Here is a 20,002-nt window from a genome sequence, read left to right on the forward strand (position 1 = left end):
CAATAGTTTATTAAAGATAATAAGTGATTAGTTCCCATTCAATATAATGACATACCTATATATTCTTTTACATTCTTGAAGACAGGGATTACAGAGAAAGTCATTCCCCAAACTATAATCCTATCATGTCATTTCTGGACTTCAGCCAAGCTTTATATTTCAGAATTTAGCCACAATGTCCTCACTGCATCGATTCCCATAGGAGTTCAATTATGCAGAGTTCTTTATAGGCTGTCCATAACAGATCATTACAGACTTCATTTCTTTGCTTAAGTCTACATATCCCCAACCTCAACCACCATTTTCTCTATTTGGCCTATTTATAGTGTAAGGTTTCGATTTTACCACATTTTTTTGAGGAAACAATAATTTCTCTAGTATATTTTCTTGTTTATTATTTCTTTCCAGTTTTTAAGGTAAACATAAATTATTCTATGACTACAACAAACTAGAATGAGAAAAACATTAATCAATTTTTATTATTTCAATTTTATTAGGTTCTTCCTTCTTGTATGTCTGTGTACCATGTGCATTTGGTATCCACAGAGGTCCTAAGAGGGTAACAGACTCCCTGCAGCTAGATTTACAGATATTTGTGAGCTGTTATTTGGAGTCTGTATTCACACAGAGGTCCTCTGGAAGAACAGCTAGTGCTCTTAACTGCTCAGCCATGTCTAGCAACCTACATGTGCTCACCACCAAGCTCCAAGTTGAGGTAGCTGCTCACCCATGTTCCCATTCACCACTAATGGGGCAGCAGAGACACAGCAGGTACAAGTGGCCAAGACCCCTGCTGCCAGCTCAAGGAGGCTTCAGGGGGCAGTGGCATGGCACTGGTCAACAAGGAGAGCAAATTCCTCAAAGGACACCAATCACATCCAGCACTCCCTCCCCTTCACCTGCAGCAGCAGCAGCTGAGCAATGGCTCCCACATCACCTCCATGTACTACAAGACCAGGCTGTGCCAAGCATTCAAGAAGAGCAGCACATGCAAGTAAGGGGAGAAGTGCCAGTTCTCAGGGGGTTCCATGAGCTGTGCAGGCTCACTCGGCTTCCTTGGATAAGACCCGATGTGTGCTACACCTTCCACAGATCACCTCCTGCCCTCTGGTCCAGGCTGCCATATCATCCAGACAGCAGAGAAGCTGCAGCCAGAACCATTGTGGGAAGTTGTGGAGTTGGGGCACCTGTACAGACCTGTGAGCTGTGACTGTGTTAGGTAACAAAGTGCATATTTTTAAAAGCCAGGTGGTCATATCTGCTTTTGAGATTTATGAAACCATGGGTCTCTTACTTGAGAGAAATGAAGCAGAGTTTAAAAAATATCACTAGTCACTAATGATAAAATTGAAATGAATACACAGATATTTGTGGACTAAAATCAAGACTCTGGCATTGACAAGTGATAAAATGAATGGAAGTATAACATTTCCTTTTTATGAAAAACAACATATCTCGAATTGTCCTTAAAGGCTAAAGAAAAGAGTAAGTGTCAACTCCAGGAACCAGAGGTCACACTGGAGAATTCTGATCACAGAAACGCTTGAACTGTTGCTTCTGCCTCTGCTTCCACTTCCACATTTGCTGCTGTTGCTCCTGCTTCTGCTGTTTCAACTTCTCATGCTTCTGCTTCTTCTCCAGAGGCTACAGCATCTGCTGCAGCTGCTTCTGCTGCATGCCTTTACAGCTGTTGTTACTGCTGCTGTAGCACAAGGTAAATGAACCCACTCTACAAAGGCCCAGTGGGCGTGCTAACAGCTAGGATTCTGTTATTAAGGAGGCAGGAGAAAAGGATAAGTAAGACCATGACATATGTTGAAAATAGATAATCATTTTTGACTTACAAAACAAATTCTCTTTTGAGCTAACATTCATGATGAACATATTTTACTGTGATAGGTTTATACTCAAAGCCATAGTCAGGCATTTCTCAGTATCACAATCATTTACATAGTTGGATCCCATTTCCACTTACAGGGAAAACAATGTTATATAAACACAATCATCACAGCTGGCAAATGTGAGGGAAGCCCATTGCCTTGTCCTGTGGTTAGATGAATTCATCCACACAGAAGTCAGACTTCTGTTCCTCACCAAGAACCCACTTGCCTCCAGTTCCACTCACAGTACCTGCCAGTGTCTCCTGACACAGATCTGGCTCCTGTTTCATCTCTGACTTGAACTTGGATTTTTATGTCCCTGTCCCTGCAGGCAAGTGACACTGAACACTTCAGCATCTTCCTATTCTTGATTTTTTTTTGGTATGGCTTTTCTTTTCTTTTTTTCAAAGTTTTTTTAAGACTTTTTTTTTTATTCATTTAACATACCACCAGAGATCCCTGTCTCATCCCTCCTTCTGCTTCTCCCCCAGGTTCTCCCCAGACCCACCCTCCCCATTCCCTCCTCCAAAAAGTGTAAGGGCTCATCCTATGGGCAGTAAGCAGAGCCTGGTACATTCAGTCAAGGCAGGACAGAGCCCCTCCTCCATGTATCAAGTCTGAACAAGGCTTTTCTTACATTTCCTTCGATTTTGTTTATATGCCATGCTCTCAGCTTCTCCCACTTGGTCCTAGTCGTTTAAGTTCCTTCCATCTTACCCCTACAGTCCAGAAAATTTGCTTTTCTTCCTCTGACTACTATGTGTCTACCTGTGTGCCTGTCTCATTTATTGTTAATTTATGTATATTCAACTCCAGTAGGTGTTTGTCTACTTACCACTGTAACCTCATTGGTTAGGTAATTTGCTAGCATGCAGTAAGTGGCCTCTCACAGTATATTTATTGAATGAGTCAATGAAGTTTGCCATCCCCACCAGGGTCCCTTCTGTCTTCTCCACCTCCTCCTCCTCTTCCAATCTTCCTGCCTTTTCATCATCTTGGCTATGCCTAGGATCCCAGAGTGTACCTGCTGAGCATCACTGGAATTCTGAAGCCCAGGCCCACAGAATCCAGCCCATGGCCCCTGATACCTGGTGGCTATCAGTTCCCTAGGAAGCCACCCATTCCAGCTCATAGCACCAAGGGCTCTGATAGCTCTGGTGCCATCTTACTGAGCTGGGCAAGGGGAGGCAGGTCAGTCAGACAGTGTGGATCCTCAGCACCTGGAACTGCTAGGCATTGGGCCTCAGACCCAGCCCAGGTCATGGATGGAGGCCATGCTTCAAGACAGTGGGAGCTCTGAGCTCAGGCAAGTGGCAGCAGCTTGGTAAGAGGCTGGGGACACCAAAGAGTAGTTGCTTTTCCAGGTGCACCCTACTAAGAGTCAGGATAAATTCCAGGACCTCCTCACTTAACTGAAGCAGATTCAGGCTCAACTGCTGTCCATTCTCTGCCTGAAGGGCATCTTCAGACTGCCACAGCACACTGAGGACATGGGTGAGTCGTAGTTCCCTGGGACCCCTCTGAACTTCCAGCTACCTCTTCCCTCTGCAGCTCACTCAGTGGGTCTAGGATCTGGTAGTAGGCACTACTCTACCTGAATGTCAAGGGTGACAGCTTCTCTCTTAGCCCACAGGGGAAGGGACCAGTGGCTGGACATGAATTTATACCTACTGCCTCTGTTCTGATTCTTTCAGGGAACAATAACATGATAACAATAGCAAAAGCCTTTCCTTCCCTGTCCTGGTTGTCTTCAGTGGAACACAATGTCCAGTGTCACATGCAGATGGTAGAACACCTTGGAAAGATGTGGGTCATCCTCTTTTCTAAACTCCTCACCGTATGTTAGCCCATGGGACCAGAAGTTGAAATCAGTAAGACGAGATTCTCTGCTAGGGGTAGAAAAGAAAGCCCAAGTTTTGATCCTGCCTATCCATTTCAGTATTATAAGGCCTTTTCTCTCTGTGCGTTTTTCCTTCTTGCTTCCTGAAGTTCAGTATCCTTGCTGGTCCAGATACCTGTGAATTATGCACAATGCCATACATGTTTTGCTTTAGAAAGTAATGGCACAGAATTTTAGGAAGTTACATGACACCATGTGAAAATCCTGTAATGGTTGGTGAGGCTCCGTTCCCTCCCTGAGGGCTGAGTTCCCACTGGAGGAGAGCTGCTGACTGATTCCTGTGAGTGCTGTCCTTTGGAAGCCTGTGTTCTTGATGTGACTGATTTATAAGTGTATATTCAGGGAAGGGCTCTTCTGGGAGTTTGTTCCTGATGATAGGCTAGTCCTGACTGAGCTCAGAGTGGAAGGCATAGAGCAGAGGAAGGAGGAGAGCTCGCTCTCATGGTGTGTATCCTTGCAAGAACTTTACCTGATGTGAAATGCTGTGATTTGCATGTGCTCTACCTATTGTTTATATTCTAACATAATAGAAAACTATGGCTGCTGTGGTTAAAATGCTCAGGAAGGATTTAATGCCAAGACTTTGAATTATTGTGTGTTGTTTATTTAATACATGCAACCCTTGAATATGCATTCGAGTGACCTTTCTGTAGGTCCTGCCTTTGCTAATTGTGGATTAATCCACATAATAAAATCAATAAGCATAAGCTGGTAAAGGGAAGAGAATGAAAGGAGCTGGAAAAAATCCTTTAGCAATTTGTGGGTCATGGTTTAAAAAGACCTGTTTCTGTGAACAATAAAAGTCCCAGTGATGAAGGACGTTATTTTACAAGCTCTTCCTGATTGTAGCACCTATCTCCATCTCCATCCTCCTTTCTCTAGGTGGAAGACATTTACATACAGAGAGGCTAAACTGCCAACCACATAACAGAGCATTTCATGAGTGTCCCTGCTGTCTCCTCCTTGGACTTCTGGCTTTTGCCCTCTTTTCCCCAGATCTGCACTCTTTCCCAGTAGCTGTGGTTATTGCAGTTCCTGGACCGAGACCTTAGTCTTCTTCTATAGCCTTTGAAGTTGCTCAGAAGGGGCTGTCACATGTCCTAGGAAGAGAAGGACAAAATCAAAATGACTTTTCCCTTCTAATTGTTCTACTTATTTCTGAAGAAGGAAGTTTGTCAAAGATCTAGAAATCTTGCTGAAGAAGCACAGAATTAGAGGGCAACCAAGAGGTCTTCACAGGGATGTGTGTGCATCAGCTCTAGGGTTAATCTCTGGCCTAAGGTAACTAGTGGACATTGCCACTCATATCTAACATCCCCCAATACCTGGTAGTTAAGGTGCTTTTCTGGTCTGACCTTTAAGGAGCTTCTCCTGACCTCCAAATAAGGACATAGCATCCATTTTCCCATATCCCCAAATTTTAATAGTTAGGAAACCCGTAGAACAGTACATTACATTGAAGTTAATGTTGATTTATTTTATAGATGAGAAGAATTTAGAACAGCACTTCAGAGGACAAGACACTATCCAGAACTATTTTTTTCGAGACAGGGTTTCTCTGTGTTTCTTTGCACCTTTCCTGGAACTCACTTGGTAGCCCAGGCTGGCCTGGAATTCACAGAGATCTGCCTGCTTCTACCTCCCAAGTGCTGGGATTAAAGGCGTGCACCACCACCACCTGGCCCCAGAGCCATTTGTTAACAAGGTGATAATATTTGCATCAATGGGTGTCTCTGTGTCTTTTTAAATCTGTGATAGGGAAACTCATGTTGGGTTCAGGAAAAAACAGGATCTCCTGCTCTGGGACAGATTGCTGTTGAGCATGTCATGAATTACTTTCACATCTCACTGACTTGTGCAAACTCCTGTGTCACATGGTGGTTTATTAGCATCTTCTTTACATTAATTTCCCAAGCACAGCAGGGCAAGAATTGATTTTAGCTCACTGGTCCAGGTAATAGTCCATTTTGGGGGATATGGAGGACAGGAACTCAGTCACATCACATCCACAGTCAAGAGCAGAGAGATACAAAGGCAGCCATGCTGCCTGCTTGCCTCTGCATATGCTCCAGCTTCTTCACTGTTACACAGTTCAGGTCCCAGCAATGAAGTGGTTCTGCACACTTTAGGGTGAGATCTCCATCTGATTAACAATCTATAAATCTCCAACAGATGTGCTCAAAGCCAACTTTATCTAAAGAATTCCTCATTGAGACTCTCTCTTCCCAGGTGACTCTAGTTTGAGTAAGCATCAGAATAATTAAAAACTAACACTCACACTGCCCCAGCATCATTGTTATGCTTTGTGGCTATAGGTAACATGAAAGAGAAAATTTTAAATGAGCTAGCAACATTGAACAACCTCAGTAGACATTTCAGCCATTTGGTGTCCTTCCTACAAACCCAAAGAACTCTGATTTCTGTTTCTCTTGATTGCTTTTTAGCCATTTTCTGTAAGCCCCTAGTGATTCACCGAGCTATTCCAAAGACCTGATGCTAGAAGAACTAAAGATATACCACAGTGCTTCACAGGTAAAAATCATTTGAGCTGTTACTAAGTCTTGTGGAAGAAAGACATCCAATGAAAAATCACTGTTCCTGGTTGTAGACCAGCAAGGTAGATATCCAGTGTGTTCAGGATCTTTCTCCCTCCTCCAGATTGATCAAATCCTGTATTGAGGTGATATTGTCCCCTGTGTAGACAACAATGATAGTGCTGGTCAGAGGAGCAGGGTTATTACTCCAGAGGGGCAGAACAAGGTAAAATGTGCAAGGAGTCAGTTCCCTGCTGAGCAGAATGTCAGCTACTGTTTTCTCAGGTCCAGACAGGAAGAGGTAGGGCTCCTTCTATCAGGAAAATTTTTCTTAAAGTTTTCTCAATGATGGAATGTTCACCTGGTATCTCCTGAAATGAATTAGCCTCAGAGCTCTGCAAAATCCTTTGATATAGGCTTTCCAATGTGAGGTCTAGTATAGTGTTCATGACTGTGAGTAGTAGTCAGATTTAATAAAGTGGTGCACTCTACCAGTCCTGGTCCCTTGCTTGGGTACTAATCATTTCATCCATCTCTTGATTAGTATCTGGTAATTTTTACTGTAATAGTAGTAATTTTACTAATCATAGAGACCATATTTGAGACCTCTTTTCATACTTCAGTAACCATTCCTGGACTGGGTATAAAAGCTCACAAATGATCCTTAGCATTGCAAAACAACCTCATACTGCCTTCAATTATAGCTGTGCCTTTTATCCCTCTTATCAAAAAATAGATTTTGCATTGAGAAGGTTAGAGTTAACATGTAATACAGTTAGACAATAAAACAGCATCATTCTTGATTCAGTAATATAAGTGACCTTGTTTTCACCCCAAAATCTCAGTGATCAGAAAGCATCTTAATGTCTCTTGCTCCAAGTTAAAGATAGGTTTACTCTCCATCTCACATTCATGGGTTTGTTGTCTACATTCAGTTGTTTCATTATTAGGTGGTCTCAGGGATGCTACCCTGGTCAGATCAAAAGCCATCTAGGACTTCATGAATTTCCTGGAAAAATATAAACATATCCTTGCTTCAAGTTAGATTGTCAGGCCCTCTCCATGGATTAATTTTTATATCTTTTGACTTAATATATTATTTAGACTTTGTCTACTTTAAGGCAAAATGATTTAAGGGAAGCAGAAAAGGATTATCCTTTAAAGTGGAAAAATTAATGGTTAACTTGGATAAATGTAGTATTGTGTGTAGATTTACCTAGGTGTCTAAAAATTGCCCTTTTAATTTTTGTAATTTGCCATTTAAGTATTTGACAGTGGTTTTACAATAGCTGGATCTTGTGGATAGTAAGGGATTTTATTAACATGATTAATATTCCATAAAGAATAAAATTCTTGAAGGTGTTGGCTAGTATAAGCAAGACCATTTCCAGTTTTAAGTTGTAATAGGAGTCTGAGAAAGGACACCCATAAAGAGCTGTTTGACAAAGTCAAGTTTTAGATAAGACACAACTGTATTTTTGTGGAGGTGCCAGTGACCCATGCTAAACACGGGTTTTGTGATTATTTTGTCTTGTTGGACACTACATTTATATTATCTAGTAGAAAACCCTTTTTTAATATTCACTCTTATTTTTAAACCCAGCTAAGCCTATTTACATTGTTTTAACTTCTTATGATATACAAAAATATAAATTTGGAAGAATTAAGTTTTGATAATCACAAATACAAGGAATATGAGTGGTGTCCTGGCTTTCAATTTCTGAAAGACATACAGTTAAAATGTCTCCATTGTTTTTGTTAAAGACAAGACAAAATTTCTTTTGCTTGCACTGTACACATTGGATGCGTGCATTATTGGACCAGGCATAAGCAGGGAAAGCTCCTACAGTCTCAGTAACAGACAGCTCACGGCACCAAGCCCTTGATTAAGCCTCCTGCCTGCAGCCTGAGTCAGGACCTCTTCTAGCTTTTCTCCTAGGCAAGATTTTTGTTCTATGTTCTCTGGAGAAAAAATGAGTGAGCAGTTCACTATTACTGTCATGTTTTAATAGAATTGAATTTATTACTTGTTTATTTACCTAATTACAAAGCAAGTTCCTTGAAATAAAGGAATAGTGAGAAGTTCCACTGAAACACATCATGAGGGTTATTTCTTTCAGTGTAAAGTCTTTCAGCAAGCTAAACTGTCTGTGTAAACAAACTTCATTCATTTTTAATCATTGCTTTTGGCCTAGCCTAACCTTGAAAATATGACCATCATACTACCTGAAGCTTTAACCTGTAAAATGAAATAGATTTGTAATTAGTGTGACTACAAGCATAGTTTTAGAACACTTTAAAGAATTTTATTATTTATATGGTGATCATCATTAACTTGTATGACCTAATTGTGTTTAACAGTTTACAAAGAGTTGAAAGCTTTTTGTATGATTAGGATTGTACAATTTTTATCCCTGTTGATTTGAGTTTTAAAAATTTGGATTGAAGATTTAACTTAAGATCCTTTAGCCTCAAATATAAAAGTTAAATAAATACAGTTAATAGAATTGAATTTTATTTTATACTCTTTCAGGTTGTACCATTATAGAATATCATAGTTTCTTTTTTTTTTTTTTTTTTTTTTTTTTTTTTTTTTTTTTTGTTTTTCGAGACAGGGTTTCTCTGTGTAGCTTTGCGCCTTTCTGGAACTCACTTTGGAGACCAGGCTGGCCTCGAACTTGCAGAGATCCACTGCCTCTGCTCCAAGTGCTGGATTAAAGGCATGCCCACCACCGCCCGCTCATAGTTTCTTATATGACTCAGGTTATGCAGAGAGATTAAACTGAACAAATTTGGGAAAGACAAAGAGGCTAGATGTATTATCTTCAAGTGCATTTCTGCTTGCCTAAATAGACCTTAGGTATTTAAGAGCTTATTTATCAAATATACCATATTTATCAGTCACATATTTGTTTCTTATTTAAAATTTTCCAGAATCCTGGTGTTCAACAGTTAACAAATACATAAGTATTTGAGTCAGGTTCTTCTATCCTGAGTAGACTATATTTCTTTAGGGATATCTCATGATATTAAATTCCATCTTTCTCCAAATATTTTGAGGGACTGTGATTGCCTATTTATTCTATAAAGGAGATATAATAATAACCAAAGGGAACAGTAGGAATAATAACTTTTATACATGCTGCCTATGTATAGATTTTTAAAGTGATAACCTTTGGTTACAAGTTTTCAGCTGATTTTTGTTATACATTTTACGAATTTTAACCATGCCCCAGGAACTTATAAATCCAAAGTTAAAACTATATGTCTTAAGATACTATTTTTTGAGGTAGGGGGCAAAGAAATTAAGAGATAAAGTGTGTTAGAGTACAAAGTAGATAGAGCTTAGAGATTTTCATCTCCTCATTACACTTTTTTAAAATTTATAACACTTTTTAACAGTTCTTTTCTATCAGGTTAAGCCAGTTTCCATTTTTAGTATAACTCTATCCTTTATGTGCAAATATATACATGAAGTGAGTTAAAAATAACTTATGACTGAGCAATGTCTAATAAAAACTGATGGAATATAGTAAGGTTTTACTGTTGAGCTGTACAGTCAGGGGAAGGTACTGTCCATTTTGAGGAGTGTGAAGAATTTGTGTAGAAAATATATGCTCCTGGTCTTTTCAAGAACACTCTGTAAAATCACTAAGGCCAAACTCTATGGGATTTTTAGATGTAATTTTGTGTCATACCCATCGAGTATTTTCAAAAACTCTTAAAAGTTGATGTACTGAGGAGTGATTATCTTTACGTCCTGTGAAACATGAAGATGCAATCTGCCAGTGGTCATTCATGAATTTATTTATTATTTTTATGTTTGTTTGTTTGTTTGTTTGTTTTTCAAGACAGGGTTTCCCTGTGTAGCTTTACATCTTTCCTGGAACTCACTTGGTAGCCCAGGCTGGCCTCGAACTCACAGAGATCAGCCAGCCTCTGCCTCCCGAGTGCTGGGATTAAAGGCATGCGCCACCACTGCCCTTCATCAATTTAAATCAAATAAGCTGCATACTATCTACTGGCAGTAATTTCTGTAGGTTCCATACCAGGAAGTTGTTTAAAAGTATTCTTTCAGGGCAGTGTGCACGCTTTATCCAGCTGGACAAGCAGGTATCTGTAGTTGAGGCAGCTGTTCAAAGATTCCAGAAACAAAGCTACAAGACTGTTCGAAAAAAAAAAAAAAAAAGTGTCCTTTCCATTATCAGCAAGTCTATCATTTCTTGATAATAAGGAGATGCAGGTACTTGTGGAGAATCATACCTCACATCAATGTCTATAATACTGTTACCTTCTCGACATATGCTTTCAATAGGAGATGAACACTCACTTTCTTTCCCACATGGAAGCACTGAGGCATTTCCAAACAATCAGAGAGCAATCTCTGGCTATGGAATAAAAGGGTGCTGAAAGATTTCTCTTGAGTCCCAGGAGAGATTCCTAGAATGGGAAACCTGACTTCTATTGAGTTATGAAGACATCTGATTAGCAGGGAGGCCATGTCAGTTCCCCATGACATCAGAGGGTCTCATGCCTAGACATTCTATCGTATCCTGGAGACTTTAGAATGTTTTCTGATGTCACGGGTGTTGTAGCAACACCAACTGCCTTTGGACAGTTGGTTCAGTGCCCTTACAGTTCAGCCATGAACATGTTGGCACGACTCAGGCGCCTATTGGGTAGAGAGAATGGAGAGGGAAGAGAGAGCAGAGAGAGGCAGACACAAGCTGGCCTTCAGCCTCCATGTAAAAGATCAAGAAGGAAATGGTCCAGAAGATGGTACAGTAAGTTCTGGGCAGGAAATTGGGATCTTCCTGCAGGACATGGGCTTGAGCAGAATCTTCCAGTGATGGGACACAGGAGGTAGGAGTCTCTGGGAACCAAGTGGACTTCCCTGCTTGTCATGGCTCCTGAAATTCAAAGATTCCAGAAGATTAATTTGTCTGTCCCAGAAGTCAGGAGCAAGTAAGGCCAAAGCTGTTGTCCTGGGAGCTCTTGCCTTTCCATCCTACAGGAGGGCAGGGGTTGAGAAGGTACAAAAGAGCCAGTATTAGGGTAGGAGGTGGTGTTCCCAGCAAAAGGCAGGTCATCAATGTACTTCAACCTCAGTGGCTTAATTTATTTACTGCCCACCAGCCCTGTGTATCCACTGTTATCACTGTGGAGTCTTGTTGAGGATGGTGACCATGTTCTGCCCCTGTGTGGCTTCTCCATTTTTGCCCTTTGCCTAGAGTGACCTGTCAGAATAGTTATGCATCTTTAATGACCGAAGTGCTTGTGGACTGTGTCAATTTTATCTTGGCTTTAAAGCCAAGACTAGTGAACCCTGCAGCCAAGTTGAATGCAGAGTCCAGTGCTGTTAATAAGCCTTAGGAAGCTCTCTCATTAGTTACCTGAAGCATGTACTAAAGGAGCAGAGGAAGTCAGCTGGCTGAGACACCTATCTCCTGTGAGAGAGATGGGAGACCTGAGATGCCCAGCAGGGGCATCTCAATCCAGGGCAAACTTCTTTGGGGTGTCACTGAATTGCTTGCTTACATTCCTTCTCAAACACCTACTTAGGTCTCAGTGTGACTTGTTCATGTCTTGTCACAATGCAAGTTCACTTGTGTTCATCTACCCACAGGGGCCTCCAAGGAACCACCACCCACTCCAACCCACCTCACAAAGAGGCAAGTGAAGCAGAAGGTGGAGAGTCTGACCACTCAGCTCCGGGAGATGACCGCCCAACGGAATGACCTGAGAGATCAGCTCATCTTAGTAACCGAAGGATCCCTGGACAACAGGTACTTACTGTTTCAAACTCCATAGTGACTGTCTTGACTCCACAATATCACCCTTAGTTTATTTTGTCTAAGAAATGGGCTTCTGGGAGGTTGGGTGCACCTTCACGGTGTCCCTTTGCCCAACACCATTTCTCTAAATGCTTCCCTGAAGCAAAACCTGACATATGGGCAGGATGAGATGGGGACATTAGATGTTCTGCTTCCTCCAAATGAAAACCAGAATCTGTGGCCTGAATCACATAACTCAGGAATTGGGGCAGTAATGTGTGAGTTCCCAACATACATTTGGAGAGATCCTGTCAAGTGGTGGCTAGTGTGAGAATGCTGTGATTTTTTTTTTACTTGCCTGGCAAGACATTGTGTGCTGGATGCTTCTAGTAGTGTTGTGGCTGCATTGTCGACACTCCTCCCCCCATCAAGACCACCACAGAGCTGATAACTGATTCAAAACACACAGGGCTTTATTGATAACAAAGAAACCCAGGCTTAGTCTGTGTCCAAAACACTGGCTAGCCAGGTGAAGGAGGACAGACCTGAGATCTCAGGGTGAGGGATTTTTTTAAGAGAAAAACCACAAGCAAGGTGGTACAAGCCTTGGTGTCATATGATTGGGTAAGGGTGTGTAAACTTTGAATTTACTAGCTGGGGGTTACAGTTATCATTTGGAGGCATCTTGGACAAGTCCCAGGCTTTGTCCATGAGCTGCCATGGGGGATGGCTGGCCTTGCATGTACTGACTGTGGGGCCTGACTCAGTGGCTCAGGCTCTGTCCTTGAGCTGCCATGGAGCCTGGCTGGCCTCACACATTCACAATGACCCATGCACATAGCTCTAAGTTGGTGAGGGGTCCCATACATTAAACAACTGACTAAACATTGAACAGTCAGAGTATGTACAGAAAGGAGCTACTGCAAGGACTAAGTTTTTTGTTTATGGCCCTATCAGAGACTGCTTGTTCAAGTCTCAGGAAACTGAAATTGAGGCCTGATCTCTGAGAGAAGACTGAGCAGCTTGTTATGGCATTTGCTAGATCCTTTCAGTAGCAGCTGGAGAGGCCTGGTTATACATCTTAATATGTGGGAGCAAGGCCTCTTACTGATGTCTGCTGCTCTTGGTCCTCTCTGAGATGACACAATTGTATGTATTAATTTGGCATCTCAATGAGAGCATTCTATCACCTTTCCCTCTCTCAGCTTCTCTCTCTAACCCTCTCTCTCTTTCTGTCTCCCTGTCTCTCTCTCCTCGATCTTTCTGTATCTGTGTGTTTGTGTGTTTGTGCATATGTGTCCCTCTTCACCCTGCAATCAACTGTCTATGGTTGAGCATGAAGTGTTGCTTGTCTCAGTATCTAGGTGTTGTCTACATGGTGTACTGGGAGCCCCATTTTGAGCAGCATAGCACTTTGCCAGTGTGTTCACCTTGGTGCCAACTAGAATGCCCTGGGGGAATTTATGAAGCTGTAATCATATTGAGTCCCATCCTCAGAAATGTTCATGATGTGATTTTAGCCTCCATATCATTATAAGCACCCTGGAATGAGCATCTCTTATTTGAAGAGAGCAGAAACATCACAGTTTCTGGTTGGCCCAGACCTGTGATAGACTCATGGGAACTCCATAGCAAGCTGGCTGTGCAGGACTCCTGAGGGAGCTCATTCAGTGCCAGCTGCGTCCCTCTTAATACCCTGCCTCTGCAGACCTGGGACCAGAAGAGCAAATACTTGGTGTGAAGATCTGAAGATGGAGCTTGAGGAGGTCATGACTGACCTACAGAGATTGGAGAATGAGAACACCGAGGCTTCAGAGAAGGTGGATGAGCTTGCCAATCTGACAGTCTTCTATCGGTAAGTGCCTGTTGGCATGGACCCCAATAGTTGTTTTGTGGCCATCTGTGCCTTTCTTTTATTATTATTATTATTATTATTATTTAATTTTATAATTTAATTTAATTTTACGTATTAGCCATACATTCCTATGACCTCCCTCCTTCTGCCCCCTGCCCTGCCCCTGTCCTCCAACACACCCCCCATTCCCATCTCCTCCAGGGCAATATTCACCTGGGGATTAAGCTCAGTCTGGGAGATCCAGTCAAGGCTGGTCCAGTACCCTCCTCCTTTTACCCAGGCTGAGCAAAGTGTCCCAGCATAGGCCCCAGTCTCCAAAAAGCCAGCTCATGCACTAAGGACAGGTGCAGGTCCCACTGCCTGGTGGTCTCCCAAACAGTTCAAGCTAATCGACTGTCTCACTTTTCCAGAGGGCCTGATCCAGTTGGGGGTTCCTCATCTATTGGTTCATAGTTCGTGTATTGCCACTAGTTTGGCTATTTGTCACTGTGCTTTTTCAAATCATGGTCTCAACATCTCTTGCTCATACAATCCCTCCTATTTCTTGCTGATTGGACTCCCGAAGCTCCACCTGGGGCTTAGCCATGGATCTCTGCATCTGCTTCCATCAGTCACTGGATGAGAGTTCTAAAATGACAGTTAAGGTGTTTGGCCAACTGTTCACCAGAGTAGGTCAGTTTGGGCTTTCTCTCAACCATTGCCAGTAGTCTATTGTGGAGGTATCTTTGTGGATTTCTGTGGACCTCTTTAGCACTTTGCTTCCTCCTATTCCCATGGAGTCTTCATTTATCATGGTCTCTCTTTCCTTGTTCTCCCTCTCTGTTCCTGATCCAGCTGGGATCTTCCACTGCCCTAAGCTCTCTTTCCCCCAACCCTTGCCTTCATTACCCTTTTCTCAATCCAGTTTGTTCATGTAGATCTCATCCATTTCTCTGTCTTGGGTGATCCCTATGTCTTTCTTAGGGTCCTCTTTACTAGGTAGCCTCCATGGAGTTGTGAGTAACAGTCTAGTCATCCTTTGTTTTACATCTAGTATCCACCTATGAGTGAGTACATACCATGTTTGTCTTTCTGAGTCTGGGTTACCTCACCCAGGATGATTTTGTTTCTAGATCCATCCATTTGCCTGCAAACCTCCTGATGTCATTGTTTTTCTCTGCTGAATAGTACTCCATTGTGTATATGTACCACATTTTATCTATTCGTTTTTTCAGTTGAAGGGCATCTAGGCTGTTTCCAGGTTCAGGCTATTACAAACAATGCTGCTATGAACATAGCTGTGTATGTGCCATTGTGTTATGATTGAGCGTTCATTGGGAATATGCCCAAGAGTGGTATAGCTAGGTCTTGGGGGAGATTGATTCCCCATTTTCTAAGAGAGCACCATATTGATTCCAAAGTGGCTCACCTCTGCCTTTCTTTGTCTCCAGACTGGAGAGTCCACAGCTCTGGTTCTGTCCTTTTTGCACCTTAGCAAGCATCTCTTTGACTTGTGTCACTTGCACTTAGTTTTGCTAAGTATGAAAGAGACTATCCACTCCTCCCACCATTGTCCTGGAGCCTCAGGAGCCTCTAGGTAGAAGAGCAAACTGAGCTGTGGTGGTGCCATTCCAGTTCTCTGGAGGCAGAGTAGGCAGATCTCTGTGATCTGAAGGCCAGTCTGGTCTACAGAGAGTTCCAAAACAGATAGGACTGTTAAGCAGAGAAACCCTGTTTCAAAAACCAAACAAACAAAAAGATAGAAAGAGGGGAAGGAAGAATGAAAAAAGGAAGAGGAAAGTAAAAAAAAGAAAAGAAAAGTGATTACACTGCGAGGGGAATGTCATGCAGCCCTGGGCATCTGGGAACTCAGGCCCAGCCTTTACAGATCTGGTTTCTGTGGAAACTGTAGATAGAATAAACTTCCCTTGGGTCTCCTGTCCACTCTCAGACGGTATATGTCCACTACTTGTTTATGTTCAGGAGAGTTCGGGGACTCCTCTTTAGTTTGAAAGGACATGGATCCCTATTGGTGTTGGGGTTTTCTGAAGTATTTTGATTATTTTTAATTAGCTACTCTATTATTTGGCCTTTTGAGTGTAGCTGTCATGGCTATGTTGGGCTCTGGGCTACGTCTTCCTGAGAACCTGGGGTATTTGTTGGGATGGTTCCTGGAAGCAGGGGTGGCAGAAGGAGACTGGCAGGGCCTTACTCTACAGAGGGTCTTTTCCAGTGGTCTGCACAGCCAGGTCCTAATGGAACATACTCAGCTTAAGGGGCAGGTAGTCGTCCTGATGCAGGAGAAGAAGAATTGGACAGCAGATTGGGTCCTGCTGAAGCACCATTTGGAGGCATTGAAATTGATCTGTGAGGACCAAGAGGAAGAGACCAGTGACCTCCAAACCCAGCAACAATAGGTAGGGGCAGGTAGGTGGGTCAGGTAAGGTCTGGAACCATTTGCCCATTGGAGTCTCTGTCTACCCATCCACCACCTGTGCTTTCACCCATCACCTTACTCTTCCATGCTCCCATCCAGCCACCCACCTCATGCCATCTGAGGTATTCACTTAGGTGTCCATGCACAAGTACTTCTGGGAAGTTAGATTCTTCTGAGAAACTAAATTATTAGCAAACCGTGCCTGCTGCTCTGCTTGAAACTGCGCTCCAATGAGGGAAATGGGTCAATAACATATCACACCTACATGTCATTTTGATAGGTAGGATGCTGTGCACAGAGCTTTGAATGAGTGAATTGTGGTTCCTGAGGCTCATGTGATTGGCAGGGGTCATGTGAGATCACAGAGGGGAAGCAGCTTACAAGGAGGAGTATGCCTTGGAAATCCAAATGAGTCCTACTCATAGTCATAAATTTGGGTGGCACGTAGCCTTCTTCTTTATTCATGAATCCCCAAGTCTTCTCTTCCCTTTGACTGACTATTGGTTCACAGTGACGTAAGCCTGAGCCCTGTTTTCTGTGAGTGATCTTTGAGACCTCTACCATTGTGGAGAATACAATCTGGATTTGATTGGCTGAACATCTGGGGGCTTTTGACAAGCTGAGTGGTGGGCTGTGTGATTTGCAGCTTCTGAAGTAAATTCTCTAGACATCTCAACAGAGTCTGGCCCAACAGAGCACACTCCCCACAGCAGTAAAGTCCTCACGGAATGATGGCAGAGTTGTGAGACTCTTCTGAAAGTGCTGGTGCACTTCGTCTACTCATCTGTTCATCTTGCATGATGTGTGTTCTGCTCACTTCTTTTTTTCCATGAGTGTAGTATAAGCTCTTTGGCTTGCCTCACCTACCAGTAAGCTGTTTTGATCCTTTGTATGTGCTTCATGTGTATGAGACTGTCTGCATGCCTGTATACAACACTCCACTAAGAACACAATGTTCTAATGAACAGGAATTTGAAAGATTGGAGGGAAGCTTGCAGATCCTGCTGAAACAGAAGGAGATGATCACCCAGGAAAAGATCTTGGCAGACAAGCTGCAGCATCACTTTGAGGTCTCCCAAATAAGGTAGGAACCCAGGCTGGGGGGAACAGGTGGAGCCAAGTGGGTACATTGTACCTGGGATCACTGTCATGTATAGGCTCCTACTGACATGCATGGCTCCCAGCTACAAGCAGGGCTAGAACACTTCAGAGTATTGTTCAGGTTGAGTGTACAAACAATTCTGTCCAGGAATCAATATGTTTAATACTCAGAGTGTCTGAGCAATTGTGTCCTTTTTCCCTTCTGAGTGCTCTGGTAATGCCTGAGCAGGCTTTCCTTATACTCACAGAAATCTGCCTGCTTCTGCCTCCCCGTGATGGAATTCAAAGTTGTGCATCACCAGGCCTTGCTAAAATTACATTTTCACTTAGGAACATCCCCTGTAAAGAAGAGATTCCTACCTTTGAATACTGCTCTGTGCAGCATTTTCCCATTTCCTGGGACAAGTGTTCTCTGGATTGAATAGGTGAAGGACTTTCCAAAATGAACCTTGGCAGCTGCCTCAGCTGCAGGGAAGATCAGAACCTTTTTAGGAGTGTTCTGTAACAGACTATCAAAGAGTCAGGATGCAGATTCCTAGTTCTGGTTAAGGAAATTACATGTTTCTGTTTGATCCCCGAGTCCATCAGGGCCAGTTTTCCTCAGGCACACATCTCAGGAAATGCTGCTCTAGGATTACTGACTGATTCTGTCTTGCATGTTGGTTATGTTCAAGGTGCCTTCTGGGCATGAGTCCTGAGCTATCTTCATGACCTTATTCAAGTATCCAGATTGCAAGACTGCAATATGGCTATCAATAAAATGATGTGGTTGATCAGTAACTCTTCATGATTAATGAACACTCCTGTGCTGTTGGCTATGTTATTAATACGTTGTTACTTTTACAAAATGATGTCCCCAGACTGTAAGAGAAAGACCCTTTCTTTCTAGTAGAAGAAAAGTACAATTACTCAGCCAAATTCTGACAGGTGTATAGGGCTGAGGAAAGTTCTAGGCCCAACTACTCTGTGACTCTTATTCCTTGGGGGCACAAACAATGACTTCAGTCAAAAGATCCATGTTGACTCTCCAGCACAGTTGAGGTGGTGGGAGGCAGCAGTTTAACAGCTGACAATGGCAGGTCCTCAGCAGGATTGTGTCCTAACTGCCTTTCCCTCCTAGGTCAGAGAAACTGACACATGAGCTGGAACAGGCCACAGCCCAGGATGAGAGCCTGCTTCAGAAGGAGCTGGTAAACCAGGAGCCACCTGCTGAGCCCAATCTCCGGGAAATTCTGGATTATGATGCACTGTCTCCCTATTATTTTATTTCCTATGTGTGAATAGGCCTTGGTTATGCCTAGCCATTTACCCAGGATGCCTGCTTCTGTTTCTTGACATTATATCCAGACATGCATGACTATGTGCAGGATGCCTAAGAAAATAAAAAAGCTGTGGGGTTCAGGAACAAACCACCAGGGAGACTCAGAACCTGTATGGTGCAAAAGTATTGGTGTACATTAGAAAGATGAACTTTCAGAAGATTTATCTCTTTGGGATGGGAAGATTGCAGCTGAGGGGATGCCTTGGCCTAGGTAGACCTTATGGTGTGTTTGCACATGGAGGTGTTTGGGATTCCACTCTTGCTAGGATGAACAGGAGAGGGCACTGAAGAAGTGCTGAAGCATAGCCAGAGGAACTGGGCATCCAGGAGGAGTCCGGGTGTATAAATCAGTGCTCGTCCTGATGGACCATCAAGAATACTTTAGTGAAGATGACTCAAGTGAATTCCACAGTGTTTGAGCCAGAGTCTGTAACGTTTCTATCCTTGAACCCAGTGAAAACTGATGTATAAAGCCCAAAAGAGGCATGGCTATGCTCTTCTTGAAAAGGCTGTTGTAATCATTAGCTCCCTTGCTACCTACCATCTGTCCAAGACCAGTTACAGGCTCCAGATCTGTGCTGCTCAATCTGCAGTGAGAGAATTCTGTATAGTTTAATTTTGTGTTTGATTATTGGTTTAAGTTCTTTATCTTAATTGTTTTGGTTATGGATTTGTTATTTTGTTGTTATTTGTTCTTGTTATTGATTTTCAAAATTTGCTAAGACTACCATTGATTCCCCATTTAAAGCCCCCTTTAAAAATATATTCTTTATGATTAAAATAAAAAGTAATTTTGAACTCTTCACACGTGGACCAGTTTGTTTTGTTGTGTGTGCTGTTACACTCTGTAACCCTGGAACTCACCATCAGAGATGGACCTTTGCAAGTTCCAGGCAGCCTGCACTACATAATCACCTCCCACCCGACAGGGTGACACAGGGGATTGGTGTCTTGGGTGTGGATTGCCAGGTTTTCTCCCTGGATACACACTTTATGGTGGAATCAGTATCCATACTGTATCCATGCTGTCATGCACTTAGCTATCCCTAAAATATGTTACTCTATAGACACTTTTATGAATTGGTCATCAGGACTGACCTATTGAGAAATGCACCTTTGCTGCTCTACAGACTCTCAGGAAATAAAACCATTCATTAAGAGAGTCTAAAAGAAATCAGGAAAACCAGAGCTATCTGCCTCTGTTTATTTTTGCAATACAGC

General features: G+C 42.6%; 1 long non-coding RNA gene and 1 pseudogene across 1 annotated transcript; one reads left to right on the plus strand and one right to left on the minus strand.

Annotated features, from left to right (window-relative positions):
- Positions 1-6,836: 6,836 nt before the first annotated feature.
- LOC119087158 lies at positions 6,837-9,981 on the minus strand. Its single transcript, XR_005090600.1, has 3 exons — positions 9,954-9,981; positions 7,781-7,784; positions 6,837-6,951 (listed from the first exon to the last, which is right to left on the minus strand). It is a non-coding gene; the product is annotated as an uncharacterized LOC119087158 (long non-coding RNA).
- Positions 9,982-10,505: 524 nt separating this feature from the next.
- On the plus strand, positions 10,506-19,523 carry LOC114689221 (annotated as a pseudogene).
- The last annotated feature ends 479 nt before the right edge of the window (positions 19,524-20,002 follow it).

This window comes from Peromyscus leucopus, unplaced genomic scaffold (genome assembly GCF_004664715.2).
Source record: "Peromyscus leucopus breed LL Stock unplaced genomic scaffold, UCI_PerLeu_2.1 scaffold_1579, whole genome shotgun sequence".
NCBI lineage: Eukaryota > Metazoa > Chordata > Mammalia > Rodentia > Cricetidae > Peromyscus > Peromyscus leucopus.